This window comes from Pimephales promelas, chromosome 3 (assembly GCF_988280905.1).
Source record: "Pimephales promelas chromosome 3, fPimPro1.hap1.1, whole genome shotgun sequence".
NCBI lineage: Eukaryota > Metazoa > Chordata > Actinopteri > Cypriniformes > Leuciscidae > Pimephales > Pimephales promelas.
This window is the reverse complement of record NC_142771.1, coordinates 5,324,472-5,341,946: the sequence shown is the minus strand read 5'-3', so window position 1 is coordinate 5,341,946 and position 17,475 is coordinate 5,324,472. Positions and strand designations below refer to the sequence as shown.

The 17,475-nt window shown below is 39.8% G+C and overlaps 3 long non-coding RNA genes across 3 annotated transcripts in view; all 3 read left to right on the top strand.

The window, feature by feature from the left end:
• Positions 1-446: 446 nt before the first annotated feature.
• The window catches only part of LOC148981910 (uncharacterized), a 75,932-nt gene continuing 58,903 nt past the window's right edge, over positions 447-17,475 (top strand). The window contains exon 1 of the long non-coding RNA XR_016155320.1: positions 447-545. This is a non-coding gene — a long non-coding RNA (uncharacterized LOC148981910). The remainder of the gene's footprint in view (positions 546-17,475) is intronic.
• Positions 3,777-4,484, top strand: LOC148981919 (uncharacterized). The gene is made up of 3 exons (XR_016155331.1): positions 3,777-3,982; positions 4,233-4,277; positions 4,442-4,484. It is a non-coding gene; the product is annotated as an uncharacterized LOC148981919 (long non-coding RNA).
• Positions 5,703-8,384, top strand: LOC148981918 (uncharacterized). Its single transcript, XR_016155325.1, has 3 exons — positions 5,703-6,869; positions 7,849-8,086; positions 8,250-8,384. It is a non-coding gene; the product is annotated as an uncharacterized LOC148981918 (long non-coding RNA).

Sequence of the window (17,475 nt, the reverse complement as noted above, 5' to 3'; positions counted from 1 at the left end):
CACGGAGACCGATCTCAGCTCTCAGATTCTGTTCATTTTATTACGCAATTCAAACAATAAATGCAGTATTGGCGCTTTACACGACAGATCCCTAGCGCACGTGAACCGATCATCTCTACTAGCTAATGGTAAAAGAACACGAACACTGTTGAAAGATATGTTACAACTTACCAAAATGTATTCCTCATGCATAATATCGACCAATCATTTATTTAACTCATCCCTGAACTGAAATTTAGTAGCGGGCTGTATTTCCACACGACTGACATCAGGTTCAAGTACACACAAGCCGCGCGACTTACTCGTGTACTGCAGTTTGGCTGGCGGTAATGTTGCCCGCCCGCATACCGCCTCCCATGGCCGAAACTGGTATTACGACACCTGCCGGGCCGGGGCTAGTAATTTAACATGCTAATTCAGGTTAATATCTCGGCAGCACTATTTTTTTAATGACATCATCAACCTTATTTCTTCTCATTCTTTTGATGCGTGTAGCTCATTTTTGGGATATTTTAACCTCAATTTTTACAGATGGCACCTTTAAGGTGAAGGGAAGAATGAAGGCAAAGGTAAACGAGGAAGAATGAGGAGAGCACGAGGGAGAATAGCGTGCTATCATGTGGTATGAAATTGTTTTACAAAAAAATATAGTGTAGATAATGCTAGATTGTGTTACAGTAGTTCATGTAGTTAGTGTGTTGTACCCATATTACCACAAAAACGTGGTTCCCATTAACAATGGAATGTATTTCCAATCCTGGTGAAAACTATACACTGCATATACTTTCAGTCTCACTACATCATACGGTAGATTCTCTCATGCCATCTAACTTATCACAAAGTCTCCTAAAGTCTCTCTCTCTCCCACATCTTCAAAACAGTAAAATTCACAAAATGCAATGAATACAAATTTACATTACATTTATATTTATTCATTTAGCTGACGTTTTTATTCAAAGCGACTTACAATCGCTATATATGTCAGGGGTTAACTAGGGGTTAAGTGTCTTGCTCAGGGACACATTGGTGTCTCACAGTGGATTCGAACCCGGGTCGAAGTGGGAGAAATGGGAGAATAGTATTTGCTGAGATTTATTTAAGTTTATAGACGTGCTCCAAAAGCACAATGTCTTGTTTCGATTGTAAGTGGACACATAAAAAAGAAGATTTAAAAATGTGGTTTAATTGGTAATTTAATTTTGGTCTTTTATATCTAGTTAAAGACCTAAAAAAAAAACTCAAATAACAACAAAAACACCTAAAAATAGCAGCAATTACAGCAAAATAAAGTGCAATTATGTCACTATCTGTAGGTGTGTGTGCGTGAGTGTAAGAGCTGCGGAGTAATGGAGATCACAGGACACAAAAAAGAAGGAGTTACGTTTTCATAGCCCTGTACATTTAATTACCTAGAAGTGTGTCACTGATTTTTACTGTCAGTACACCATAGTTTGCGCCATACAAATTAACTACATTTATTTCCATTCAAAAGGATGGAAACCTAGGTATAGAAAATGATTGGGCTTAAACGAATCTTTATCCAGAAGATCACATGATCATGTTCCTCAGGCAACGAAAAGTGTTTCGTCACAAACTCAAGGGTGTGTGGAGAAGGTGCTGGACTCTTTCTCTGAGCGGGTTTATCAACACACCATGGTGCTCACGACACGACATCCTACAGAAAATCATTCAGATATGCTGTAACAGACACTTCAGTCTTCAGGGAAACGGCTCTCCTGATGATCTTCTACAGATGTTTGAGGACATTGTGCAGATGAATGATGGACGGCACCTGGATTGTGCTGATGGTTCACACAGTGTTTCTCAATGAAGCATCAGGATAAAAGATGTGAGTGTGATGATATTTGAAGTTTCTACACAGCAGAATCCCCAGTGTTAAATTAACACTCTTCAAATGTGTCCGCACTACAGGATGTTAAAATGAACATTAAAGCAGTGCTGAAGTTGATAAGATTTAGTGATTGATTAAGTGATTGATTGATGAGCATTAGTGGTGACACCTAGGGCCCTATTTTAATGATCTGAAATGCAAGTATCAAGCGCGAAGCGCAACTAACTTTGTTTTTTTAGTGATTAATTATTTAAAACTTTATCTCTATCATTCTTTTTGTCCCTTTTGAACAATGTATTGCATTGTAATTTTTGTTACCCTAAAAACTTTTTTTATTATTATTACCACATTGTAATGTTTAATAATAAATCATAAAAAATAAAATAATGTAAAACATGTAAAACATCCGCATTTGCACAAAAGGTGCCTTAGGTTCACTTGCAAAACGTAAATGTCAGAAACTTAACCAAGACGATGATGATGACGATGGTTAAAAAAGTTATGACTACAAATAACTTGTGAATGTATTTTTTTCTCCGCCGGCATGATAGTAATGACGTCATTACGTTGGACATAAAATAACTCGAGAACCGTTTTTTTAACAGGCTCATTGAAACGAACTGTCCGAAAGAACCGGTTCGCGAATCAAAAGAACCAATTGCTCCCAAAAAAAATGATTCATTGATTCGCTTCGCTGGTGACATCTGCTGGTCAGTGGTGTGAATGGATCCAGAAACTCAGGCCAAACATGCATAAAACACCTTATAAAATTGTATATTGAAATTAAAATCTGTAAAATGCAATGAACAAATCATCTTATTTCAGAGCTTGATTTGTTTGTTCCATGGATGACTCAGCTAAACAAGACACTATTAAAGTTTTTTAAATTTTTTTATTTATTCAGTCTACAAATGTATAGCCTAAAACTGATCAGAGATCAGGTAAAACCCCTGAGGGGTTTCAGTGGTTCAATGGTTCTCAGCGGTGAACCATTGGATTTTTTGAAAGTGAAATTTTGCAAAGAGAAATAATAGATTAATAATAAAATACTCATTAAATTTAGCTTTTTGTATATTACAGACAAACAGTACGTCCTTTAAAAAAAAAAGAGAGAGAGAGAGAGAGAGAGAGAGAGAGAGAGAGAGAGAAATACGGAAGCACATTAAACATTTATTTACATAAAACAGAAGTGAAAAGCTTTAAATCACAAACAAAAGCGGTTCAAGGATTGATACATATTTTTGTTACAAGAGGTAAGGTTCTGATATAAATCTTAACATCTTCTTGAAAGTGAGAAAAATTGGGGGTAACTTTCATAGTTTTACAATTGTGGATAAAATATTTTGCAAGCAAAATAAATAAGTTTCATAATTCAGTAAGTTACTGAAAAATAAAAAAAGTATTCTTAAATTGCTTTCTCAAAAAATGAAAAACCCAAACAGAACATCCTTGAAGTAAAGCTCAAAGTCTTTATATATATATATATATATATATATATATATATATATATATATATATATATATAGTTTACAATGAATTGGAAAATCTCTTGCCAAAGTTTTCTAGTATGATCACAATGCCAAAAAAGTTGTAGGCCTAAGGCAGTCTCTGGTTGTGAATAAAAAAAAAAGTACAGTTTACATCTAGGCCTTTATTTAGTTTAATTTTTGACACTTGTGAACGTTTTAGCAGGATGATATCGATGAATAAGCTTAAAAGAAATCTCTTTGACCTTATTTACCAATAGCTTATGAAGAGCAGTCTCTTCAGGGCATCGAAACAGTTATGACGTGAACTAAGCCTCGTTTACTGAAATCACGTGACTTTGGTAGTTTGAAACAAGCTCCGAATCAGTGATTCGAAAGGTTCATAAAAGGTTTCGAAACTTCAGTGTGTAATTTGAAGTCGCATACATACAGGCAGTGTGTCCTCAATATGAATTGTATTTTATTCATATGGTTAATCTGTATAGGCCATTGACTGTATGAAACATTAGGCATAAAATATTGCAGTATAAAGTGAAACACAGTCGATGTTTCATGGAACGGAGTGTTCAACGGATCATATTACGTCCCTGAAACTTTTTCCTTTTGATTTCAGCAGAGTTATATCTAAGAACTACCAGGATGGGTAAGAAACAAGTTAGAAATCGACGACAGATGTATTTAATTCGCCAGCCTAACAAATCACTGCTTTTTAACTGCTGTTTATCGCACTTGCAACTAGTGCAGGATAATATGGCCTCGAACGTAACGTAACCCAAATAACTTTCTCACTGCATTTTCTCACGTGACATTTAAAATCTACAGATTTGTGTTGTATTCAGATATGTGTTCTGTATTTTGGGTGTTTATTTGATGGTGTGCTTGGTTTCGTTTAGACTTCCCAATGCATTATGAGAAAAGAGGACGGGGATTAGGTCCAAGTAAGTTAAATGTCAAATCATGCAAATAATCACAGACTTTGAAAATTATAGGAAAGATAATGAAGAATGATGACGATTTATTGTAGCCTACAGCGTTACTTTTTAGAAAATAATTTTGAATTGACTGACCTAAATCACAAACATGTGCCTTTTTTTTCTCCCAGAGAAACATCGACGGCGAAGTATAAGTTTGGAACGTCCTAAGAGTAAGTTAATTCTACTTTTTTTTCTTCCATAGATTATGTAATTTGATTTTTGACATTAATCTGTAAATATTTAGACACGTTAGGTTTTACACACGTTAATATTTTCACCTCCCAAAAAAAGTATATTACAGTATTTGCTGTAGTGTGTCAGAAGCAGGTTATTAACGAAATTAACTCTCCTGGGAGTTTATGGTGCTAGGGTTGTGTCTTTATGGTAGTGCATACTGTTCATGCACCAACAGCAACATTACACACTATTTAAAATGAAAAAAGTGAAATCGCAGTCAACCCCATATTAAACTCAAGTTTGCTTGAGTTTTAAAAGCATCAAGAAATGCTTTTATTCTATCAGTGTGATAACTTTTTCTCTCAAACATTTTTTGTCTCTCAGATCAGTTATTTTCTCGCATTTAATAAAGACACAATCCTAGCTCCATACTATGTGCATGAACAGTATCTGTTATTGTTTTACTGTTAAGTCTTTTACTTGTTACTGTCAACAAGATTAAAAAAAAAAACATTTTCACCTGCTATACCCAATGTTTAGATCTGTTTGGGTAATTATGCAAATTAGCACATATGTAATTAGATTATACACCATTTGTCCATGTTAACAAACAATTTCGAAAAACTTGTAATACATTTTTGTTCGTCTTGATGTAAGTAATCAACTGAGTGATTTTCATGATGATATCTAAAGGTTAAACTTTTTTTACCCTATTCACGTGAGAAAAAGAATGAATAGGCGAATTAATGGGATATATTTGGGTCTTTTTCTAAACGTTCTCCTAATGGGATTCTTCAGGGCTTTTTTTCCTTACTCAGGACATATTGAGGACATAAAATCAGCTGAGTTTGCTTCTGTTGCAATTTGTTCAACCTTTTTTCATAAAATGACTGGACTATTATGCTGATTCTTGATTTCCAAAATGTCCAAAGTCCAAAATGCATCGCATCACATTGTTATGCGCATTTCATCAGTAAAGCCGGTTCCTTGATTAGTAGTAAATCACGTTCACCTGCTTTCAGATGGAGCAACATTTATAATATAATATAAAGAATTTTTTTAACTTTCTTTTAAGCACACACAGACATCAAGATTCAGTCAATGCATCTCAACAATGCATTGACACAGGAAGACACAGGAAGGGTACAACCTCCATACCCTTCCTGTGTCTTCTAATACTTTATTCTCTTTTCCTATTGGTCTCTGGCCAGTCCACTGTTAACAAAGCTGATTTCATTACATCTTTTTCAAGTCATTCAGGTCTCAGTCTATTGGCCCTGACTGAGACCTGGATCAGACCAAAGGACAGTAGCTGCGTTTTCACGGACCCTTATAATCGGATTGACGGCTCAATCGGACTAAAAAACCTTCATGTAAACACCTTAATCGATCCGATTAGAATTTCGATCGGATTGAAAGGAGTGGTTTACTCCTTTTGTAATCCGAGCGAGAGTACATGTAAACACTTGATCGGATTGAAAACCGAAACTAAAAGGACTGCGCATGTGCAATGACGTTAAAATAGCGTAATGACATATTACGCACGGAACGAGCCGTTCTTCCTGTTGAATAAAGTGTCATATAAATGAGTGTTTCGTTATTAAAAAAAATCTAATTTCACTCAGTGTGTGTGAAGTGGAGAAGGACAACATCCCGCCAGTGCTTGTTTTACATTCTCATCCACACACGACTTTTGGGTTTTGGGTTTTACTGCCTGATAAATACAATCAGCACGGCAAATCATGACCAGAGACGGATAAATATTAGGTCTGTTGTTTAAAACAAATACAGAACCAATAGGGGAGAATAGTTATGCGCCAACATTAGCATATTCGTGCAGTGTGCGCATGTCAAAAAATCAATTCCAATTTGAATCTTGTGACGTATAAACAAAATTTACACATCAAACTTTATTTATCCTTCATGTAAACACCTTGATCAGATTCATCAGTTGTATTGATTTCATTCCGATTGTGTCCATGTAAACGTAGCTAGTGTCACACCTGCCCTCTCCACTAACTTCACTTTCTCATACACCCCCCGCCTGACCGGAAGGGGTGGTGGTACTGGTCTGCTCATCTCAAATGACTGGAAATTTGATCCTTTATCACCTCTATTTGACAACATCTCATTTGAATCACATTCAATAACCATCACTAGTCCTATTAAAATCCATTTCGTAGTTGTATATCGTCCCCCAGGTCAACTTGGCAGTTTCTTGGAGGAGCTTGACGTGCTACTCTCATCCTTCCCTGAAGATGGTACTCCTCTTGTAATTCTTGGAGACTTCAACATCCAAGCCTCAGGCTGCCGATTTCCACACCCTGCCTGCATCATTCGACCTCAAACGAGTATCTACTGTGGCTACTCACAAACCAGGTAACCAATTGGACCTTATCTACACGAGCTACTGCTCTACAGACCATACACTGGTCACTCCACTGCACACCTCAGATCTCTTCCTCCTCTCTTTCAACCTCAACCTGCCTCAGAACGCAACACACACTCCTCCACAGGTCACCTTTCGGCGGATCCTACGCTCACTTTCACCCTCTCGCCTATCCTCTTTGGTCTCATCCACACTTCCTCCACCTGATCAGCTCTCAACACTAGATACTAACAGTGCAACTGATACTCTTTTCTCCACTTTAACATCCAGCTTGGACAACTTCTGTCCCCTTTCCTCCAGGTCAGCCCGTGCCACACCCTCTGCCCCCTGGTTATCTGATATTCTCCACGAACATCGTACTAAACTCAGGGGTGCAGAGAGGAAGTGGCACAAATCGACAGATCCGACAGACCTAAGTCTTTATCAATCCCTCCTCTGCTAATATCTCTACTGCTAAAATGGCTTACTAGCACAACAAAATTTTCTGACCCTTGCATGCTTTTCAAAATCTTCTTCTCTCCTTCTCATCTTTCTTCATCAACCCTAAAAGCTGACGACTTTGCCACATTCTTCATAAAAAAACAACCACCATCAGCGGCCAATTTACCAATCCACAAACTAAGACAAACATTTTACCAACAAACGCACACACCTTCTACCCTCCTTTTCTCTATTTTCAGAGGCAGAAGTCTGTAAACTCATTTCCAATCGCCCTACTACCTGTCCACTTGATCCTATCCACACTAATCTACTTCAAGCCATTTCTTCCTCAGTTGTACCCACATCATCAACACCTCTCTTCACACTGGTACTGGTTTTAAGCAGGCTCGAGTAACCCCACTGCTCAAGAAACCCAAACTAGATCCAGCACATCTAACAAGTTACAGACCGGTATCTCTTCTTCCATTTTTTTTCGCGAAAACACTTGAACGAGTTGTTTTCAACCAGATCTACTCATTTCTTACACAGAACAACCTCTTGGACAATAATCAGTCTGGTTTCAAAAGCGGACACTCAACTGAGACTGCCCTGCTCTTGGTTACTGAAGCTCTGAGACTGGCAAGAGCAGCTTCCAGATCCTCAGTCCTCATCCTGCTGGATCTGTCTGCTGCTTTTAACACAGTTACCCAGCAGATCCTACTGTCGATCCTAAAGATGAAGGGCATCTCGGGCTCTGCACTCCAATGGTTCGAGTCTTACCTCTCAGGTAGGTTCTTTAGGGTGTCGTGGAGAGGTGTGGCATCTAAGACCCGACATCGAGCTACTGGGGTGCCTCAGGGCTCAGTGCTTGGACCACTACATGTCATTACTAGGATCGGTGATTCAGAAATATGGCTAATGATGAAACATGAATCGGTGATTCATTGCAGCCTGACGATCCGACGGTAGCTGCTCGTATCTCAGCCTGCCTGACAGACATTTCTGGCTGGATGAAGGACCTTCGACTAAACCTTGCGAAGACAGAGCTGGTCCCGGCCAACCCAACACTTCATCACTACTTCTCCATTCAGGTAGGCTCATCATCCATAACTCCTTCAAGGTCAGCTAGGAACCTTGGGGTTGTGATGGATGATCAGTTGAAATTCAGACCACATTGCTAGAACTGCCCGGTCCTGCAGATTTACCTTACACAACATTAGGAGGATCAGGTCCTTCCTAACTACACAACTCCTTGTCCATGCGCTTGTTCTATCCAGACTGGACTATTGTAATGCTCTCCTGGCTGGTCTTCCAGCTTGCTCTGTTAAACCTAGAAACAGACTTTCAACAGAACTAGAAACAGACCTAAACCTAGAATGCTGCAGCCAGAGTAGTCTTTAATGAGCCAAAGAGAGTACTCGTCGTCACTCCTCTCCTCACAAAATTACACTGGTTGCCAGTTGCCGCTCGCATTAAATTCAAGGCACTGACGTTTGCCTACAGAACAACCACTGGCACTGCTCCCTCTTACCTAAACTCATTACTTCAGACTAATGTGCTATCCAGAAACTTGCGCTCTGCTATCGTCTTGTGGTACCATCTCAAAGAGGCACAAAATCTTTATCTCGGACCTTTACCATGACTGTTCCCTGCTGGTGGAATGATCTGCCTAACTCAACCAGAGCTTTTGAGTCAGTAGCCACCTTCAAGAAACTGCTGAAGATGTATCTGCATTTCGGCAGCACTCGATTCAGTAGTACTAACACTTTCTCTTCTCTTCTCTACTAAAAAAACTGCACTAAAATTAAACTGAGAGGGGTTATAACACTTAGGGCCAATCCCAATTCTACCCCTTACCCCTTCACTTTCCCCTAGCCCTACCCCTTCGCCTTCCCCTTGACCCTTGAAACAGAGTGGCAATGCGTAGGGGTGAAAATATTCCCCTAAGAAATGGGACACCACTACGCCTCAGTTAAACGTCATTATAAGTCGTCGCTAGCGCCTACGTCACAGGAGATGCGCGGATGTTTATGCCGTCGACAGCTGCAGTTATCTCAGTCGCGTGGGTTACAGCTATTTTCTTGCATTTATCTTGTGAAGTTCGCAGGAAACAACGGAGACGACGAAAATATGTTGCGGGACTATCGTTAGCAAACTACAGTAATTTTAGCGATTTTTTTTTTACAAACGTTTCTGTGAAGAAAATGACCGTAAATATGAACACAATATTGAATGTAACATAAAGCAAATCATTATTTGTCGTTACAATACTTATTAAAGCCACAAATACTTAAATTTATGGGTCTCCTTTGTCGCTTGGGCAGCCAGCCTGGGTTAGCAGTGACACTTCTCATACCCCTTCGTTTGAAGTGTGCTCCCGAAAAATCTTCGTTTGAAGGGCTATCTGGCCCTTCACCCTAGCCCTCCCCCTCCAACCAAAAGAGAATTGGGACAGCCCTACCCCTTCACGTGGACGCGCAAAACGGAGGGGAAGGGGAAAGTGAAGGGGTAAGGGGTAGAATTGGGATTGGCCCTTACACTGCAAAAAGAGATGTGTTAAAATGAGAGATCATGTGTAGAATTTTAACACATGTGGTGAGTATGTTCAGGGACTGCACATGTTGTGTCAAATTTAACACAATAATTGTGTAAATTATTTTAACACACAACTTGTCATTTAAAAAAAAAAACAAAGCGAAAGCGGCAAATGTAAAATTATTAAGCATTTAAAGGGGGGGTTGACTGCGATTTCACTTTTTTGATTTTAAATAGCGTGTAATGTTGCTGTTGGTGCATGAACAGTATCTGCAAAGTTGCAGCGCTGAAAGTTCAGTGTAAGCAGAGATATCATCTTTTAAAAATCAGGAAGTTTAATTGCCTACAAAAACGACTGGATTGGGACTACAGCTGGGTTATGGTACGTCACTAACCCATACATTTGCATCAACCCTCCCTCTGGAATAAGCAGAAAAGGGCATGCTCATATTTCTGCAGCTCCAGCTCGTCGAGTGTGTTGTTCATCCAGCTGTCAGGTCTTATGTCTTCGAACTTCCCACGGACGCTGTACTTCGTCAACAATGGATACAATTTATGTTTGATTATGTTTCTGAAAGTGACGATGGTAATCTAGCTCTCTGTGCTGCGCATTTTATGGAAGACAGCTTCCAGAATCTCCACAAATTCAACACCGGATTCAACAAGAAACTGTTACTAAAACATGAAGCAGTTCTGATTTTAAAACCAGAGGCAGCAGTTGTTGGGCCACAACCTGTAAGTAGCCTAAGACTTAATCATTTTAAATGTATTTGCATGTATAATTCCAGACGTAGCCTCGTGTTTTATTTTTTTCAAATGCCAGCACTAGCTTTATTGCCACTAGGCTATTAGTTATGCTATTTTGTGTCTATGGCAAATGTGTACAAACATGAATTTTGTATAAGTGCTAATGTTGTAAATGTATTTTTCATGTATACATGTTTTATGACGTTATTTTCGATTTGATCAAGAACGTAAATTTGCCAACGCTGTTTGAGTATAACATTAGTAGCCAGTCAGTTGCTATTGTTGCCAGTCAGATGCTATTGTTTTAAACAAACGTGTATAAAGTAAAAAATTTAGCAAATTATCATTCAGAAACGTTTATATTAAGAGTCGTGTGTGGTGAGGTTCTGCTTGACTCGCTTCATCGTAGGGCTGTGCGATATATCGCACGATATTGTTATGCGCATCTAATCAGTAAAGTCGGTTCCTTGATTAGTAGTAAATCACCTTCACCTGCTTTCAAATGGACGATACGAGTGTTAAATTAAACTGTTATTTAGATAATTAAGTGATTAATTTAGTGATGATTGAGCATTATTGAAGACACCTGATGATCACAAGCAGAATCGCTGAAGGACAAAATCACAAATTGTAAGTCACCGTTATGGAGATCAGTGTTTGCTTTAGTTGGGCTCTTGACCCTTATATCTTCTCTTTAAATTTTGTTTGCCTGTTGATATTGACTTAAAACAGTCAAATGAACAAAGGCAATTGTGATCTGATAGTTATGTTTTGACATAATCATGCAATGATCTGTAAAATGAAACTTATTCAGACGATTTGGTTAACTTTTTAGCTACAGTTTTGTGGTTCTGCTGCATATCTGTATTTTACTTATAACCTAAAATATTTAATCTGATCAAATCGCGGTCATCTTTATTCAGAAACACAGAGATCAATAATCAGCCTGTCTATCTCAACTGTGGTGACATGTTACCACCAATCACAACTCATTAATGTCTCCCATCATGCATTGCGGTATGAATAAATTATGATCTGAATTGTCTACGTAATTTACTTTTCCTACTTGAATATTCTACTCGTCACCGTTGTTGAGAAGCATTGACTGAATCTTGAGGTCTGTGTGTGCCTTAAAGATGATTTAAAAAAAAAAAAAAACACTTTTGAGAAATCCATTATATTATATTTAACATTCTGGATGTTTATGCAGAATCTCACTTATGCAGTAACCAACAAAATAATTCACAGACATAAATTTTAAATGATGAAAGTCATTATATGACCAACATGTGGGGAAATCTAGAATATACATTGATAGAATATATGTAATTTAATAATTGTTATAAGATAATTGTGAGTTAAAAGCTAGACCCACCCCCCTGTGTAATGTTTTTTTGTTATTTCAGTTATTTTATTAATGGTGTTTATTTAATTAGTCAGTATGCACTTATATTCGTGGTATACAGCGTTGTGAGATGTGTCCAGTGGGTGGCGGTAAGCCAGAGGAAAAACCTAGACGAGATTATAAGTGTAGAGTGATGTTCACGCGAGGTTATGACGAGATTTAAAGCGTAGAGTTATGTTGTACTGTGTTGCACGGAGCTGTTGCGAATGACGCTGGCTGAATAAAAAGAACCCAACCATTCACACGCTTGTTCATTCCTTCAAGTGTGCTACAAACATCTTTTTATAATTATTTATCTTTGTTCATCTGACAGGATTAACTCAGATGCAACAGCAAAAAAAAGTATAAAATTTATATTAAAAGGGTCAAGAGCCCAACTAAAGCCAACACTGATCTCCATAACGGTGGCTTAAAATTTTAGATTTTTTCCTTGTGATTCTGCTTTAGGTGTCTTCAATAATGCTCAATCATCACTCATTTAATCACTTAATTATCTCATTAACTTTAACACTCTTGAGTGCGGACTTATATACACTCCCAGGTGTGTTAGTTTAACACGGGAGATTTTGTCGTGATGAAGAGCCGTAGATCACTGACCAGCTGAGCCATATCGCATTAAATATCGCTATCGATATGTCCTCGATATTAACGCGATATGGCTCAGCTTGTCAGTGATCTACGGCTCTTTGTAGTAAATGTCGCTCCATCTGAAAGCAGGTGAAGGTGATTTACTACTAATCAAGGAACCGGCTTTACTGATTAGATGCGCATTCAATATCGTGCGATATATCGCCCAGCCCTAAACTGTGAGTTAAAGCATTGAACAACTTCATGGTTGTTTTATTTTTTTATTTTTTTACAGCAGATATAAGAGATCAAAGTCCAGAGGGAATTCGCCCCAACTGTAAGTAGACAATTCAGCTGTTTTTTTTTTATGTATATTAATATTAGAGCTACACAAGGTTTTATTGAAAGTCTGTCTGAGCAGGGGTTAAATTTATTGACGAAGGATCAGTTGTTTGAAATGGCAGCGCATTATGATATGATTAGTCTTTCCACGAATGATAAAAAATGAAAAGAGAGTATTCGAACGGATTTAAAAATTGCACTTGTAAATGAAGGAATTATGTAGTTTGTAGCGGAGTTGGTTGAAGAACCGGGAACTATGCCATCGGTAACGTTGTCATTTGAGCAGCAAAAAGAATTAGTTCTTCTCCATATGGAACAGCGTAAAATGGCGTTTCAGATGGAATTGAGAAAATAAAACTAGAACAGGAGACTGTGTTTGCACAGCAGGTTTTAGAAAAAAGAAAATTAGACATGGAACAACACAGAAGGTGTTTCTCAATGTCAAGGATACTTCCTTGGCAGGACGGGTCCTTCCAAGTCATTTCCTTCAGAGGCTAGGCAAGGGTCCTTTAGCATTCGGAGAACACGTAAATGGAACAGGCTAGCAAGTGCACGTCATTGCGTCATTACATCAGTGAAAGGTCCGCTTCGGCGCTGCAAAAATCATTGTGCTGGTGTACTGCACTGTTTAAATACACTTGACAGTCCTTATTTTGTCTTGTCAGTCCTCATAGAAATAAATAAATAAATAAAGTATAAGGGATAATGTATAACCAGGCCGTTGTTATAGTGAATACAACTTCGCAAACTCTAAAGCAGAGGGGTATTGATTGAATCAGCCTGAAGGGGTTGTATTCGCTGTAACAACCGCCTCGCTATACATTTTCCCACTTATAACACGGCTACCTACTAAATAAATCAATAATTTGACACAAAATATTGATTTAAAAAGGACTTTATTCATTCAAAAACGATTATATTACCGGAGTGAACAGAACTACCTCCATAGCAACATGATCTAGCTGTTAAAACACATGCAATGGTAAAATATGTGACCAACAAAAAAGGCTATAACGTTAGGCTATATGAGGTAAAAATTGAAAAGTTAATCACCAGTAAAAGGGAACAGCTTTAAATCCCCTCAGCAAATTTGAGCCGATATGTTCGCTGATAAATTCCGGCTTCCGAGGATCCTTCCTTGACATTGAGAAACGCCTAGAGTCTTGATCTTATGAAAGAAGGTAAGGTAAAGATGTGGCGTGAAGGTGATCTACATGATGCGATAGAGAGTGATTTGTCTTCTAGTTTTAATGTGGCAGCAAATTTGCGGTTGATGGCTTTGTTTGATGAGGAATATGTAGATACTTTTTTGTGTTATTTAAATGGGTGGCGGACAAACAAAAATTGCCTGAAACAGAACACGCAGTGATGTTACAATGTGTTCTGATGGGTAAGGCGCAAAGAGCTTATTCTGCTTTGAGCTGGTCTGATGAAGAAGGTGAAAAGTGCGGTTCTTAAAGCATATGAAATGTTTCCAGATGCATATCACCAGAAATTTCGTGGTTTGAGGAAATGTTCTGGTCAAACACATGTAGATGTGGCACATGAATTAGGATTGTGTTTTACACATTGGTGTAATGCATCTACGGTGGAGTCGTATAATTTGCATGTTTTGGAGCAGTTTAAGAGCACGCTGCCAAGTCAAATGGCTGTTTATATTGCAGAGAGTAAGGTGTCTACAGCGGCTGAGGCAGCAGTTTTAGCAGATGAATATGAGTTGATACATAGATCCTGCTTTGATGTTGGCCACTTGGAAAATTAATGCACAGGGAAAAAGTTCTCACCGTCGAAGCAGACTTCAAATGTGTCTAAACCCATCCATCCATCTTCTTCCACTTCATCCGGGGCCGGGTCGCGGGGGCAGCAGTCTAAGCAGAGATGCCAAGACTTCCCTCTTCCTAGACACTTCCTCCAGCTCTTCTGGGGGGACACCGAGGCGTTCCCAGGCCAGCCGGGAGACATAGTCTTTCCAGCGTGTCCTAGGTCTTCCCCGGGGCCTCCGCCCAGTGGGACGTGCCCGGAACACCTCCCCAGGGAGGCGTCCAGGAGGCATCCGGAACAGATGCCCGAGCCACCTCAGCTGACCCCTCTCGATGTGGAGGAGCAGCGGCTCTACTCTGAGCTCCTCCCGAGTGACCGAGCTTCTCACCCTATCTCTAAGGGATCGCCCAGCCACCCTGTGGAGAAAGCTCATTTCGTCCGCCTGTATCCGGGATCTTGTCCTTTCGGTCATGACCCAAAGCTCATGACCATAGGTGAGAGTAGGAACGTAGATTGACCGGTAAATCGAGAGCTTTGCCTTACAGCTCAGCTCCTTCTTCACCACAACAGACCGGTACATCGACCGCATTGCTGCTGAAGCTGCACCGATCCGTCTGTCAATCTCCCGTTCCATCCTTCCCTCACTCGTGAACAAAACCCCAAGATACTTAAACTCCTCCACTTGAGGAAGGATTTCTCCACCACCCTGAAGTGTCTAAACCCGATTTCGTTTTAATTTGTAACTATTGTCTCGGTCATGGTCACTAGAAAAAGGATTGCCCTATACTTAAAGCAAAAGATCGAAACCGCTATAGTGTGTCCAAGCCGTCGGCATTGGCTGCTTGCTTCACGTCAGAGGTTGAAGAGATTAACAAACCTGGTTGTTCAAATGTTGAGTTTTTACCTGTTCTTTCTGATGGTTTTGTGTCACTTCCGCAGGGTGAGAAGGTTCCGGTGAAAATTTTACGCGACACCGGCGCTTCGGTTTTGTTTATCCTGAGATCGGTGTTGCCTTTCTCGAGTGACACATTTACTGGAGAGTCATTGTTGATTTGTGGAATAGGTATGACTAAAATGTCTGTACCTTTACATACGGTTGTTTTGTATTCCCATTTAATTCAAGGTGAAGTTGAATTGGGTGTGAGACCAGCTCTTCCAGTACAAGGAATTTCTGTGACAATCTGGCTGGGGGGCAGGTTTGGAGTGATGTGTCCTTGCCTTTGATTGTTTTGTCAAAACCTATTTTTACTGGGAATAGTGATGAGGATGTGCAGAGTTTATCTAATGTTTTTTCAGCATGTGCGGTTACGCGTGCGGCTAGTCAAGCAGCTGCAGCTACAAAGAGGGCGGAACTGTCTAGGGCAAATGAAGGTATCCTGTGGTCACATACTCTTCTCTCTGTGTCTCCGGGTGAGTTGATGAAGGAACAAAAGGCAGATTCCACTCTGGATGTTCTCTTTTCATAGGTAATGACCGACGAGAGTGTGGCACAGGGGTATTTTGTTCGTGGGGGAATTTTATTAATAATAATAATAATAATAATAATAATTCATTACATTTATATAGCGCTTTTCTCGGCACTCAAAGCGCTTTACATAGAGGGGGGAATCTCCTCAACCACCACCAGTGTGCAGCATCCACCTGGATGATGCGACGACAGCCATAGTGCGCCAGAACGCTCACCACACACCAGCTTACTGGTGGAGAGGAGACAGTGATGAAGCCAATTGGTATATATGGGGATGATTAGGAGGCCATGATGGACAGAGGACACTGGGCAAATTTGGCCAGGATCCCGGGGTTACACCCCTACTCTTACGAAAGACATCCTGGGATTTTTAATGACCACAGAGAGTCAGGACCTCGGTTTAACGTCTCATCCAAAGGACGGTGCTCTTTGACAGTATAGTATCCCCATTACTATACTGGGGAATTAGGACCCACACAGACCACAGGGTGAGCGCCCCCTGCTGGCCTCTCTAACACCTCTTCCAGCAGCAACCTGGCTTTCTCAGAAGGTCTCCCATCCAGGTACTAACCAGGCTCAGCCCTGCTTAGCTTCAGTGGGCAACCAGTCTTGGGCTACAGGGTGATATGGCTGCTGAAAATTGACTATTAAGAAAATGGACACCTCAAGCCAAGGCGTTCCTGAAGGAATCTGAGGTCTAAGTAGTAATTCCAACGCTGTTTCGTTCAAATGTACTAAAACTCGCTCATGATGTCTTATCTGGATATCTTGCAACCGTGTTATGCGTGATTTCTTTTGGCCTCGCCTAAAACGTGATGTGTCCAAATATATATATACGATTGTGTAATACGTGTCAGGTGATGGGTAAGCCTAACCAAAATCCAAAGCCAATTCCTTTGCGGCTGATTCCTGCTGTGTGTGAACCGTTTAATCACCTCATAATGGACTGTGTTGGACCTTTGCCCTGTTCTAAATCTGGCAGTGAGTATTTGCTGACCACTATGTGTCAGGTTACGCGGTATCCTGCCCAGCCAGCACAGCCATGTGGGGCCCACATGGGTTTGACCTGGGCAATCACATATCTAACTGGGACCCAGCCAGTTTTGCTCCTGGTTTCCAAGTAGGCCCTACATGGGTTTGCCCAGATGAAATGAACACTGTGCAGTGCACACACTACAGGCTGTTAAATGTAACACATATCAGTGTTGGAGTTAATAAGATAATTATGTGATTTAATTATGATTGAGCATTATTGAAGGCACCTAAAGCAGAATTGAATTGAGAAAATTGTAAGCCAACTTTAGATAAAAAGTCTTACTTTAGTAAACTAACTTTAGATTTTGTTTGGCTG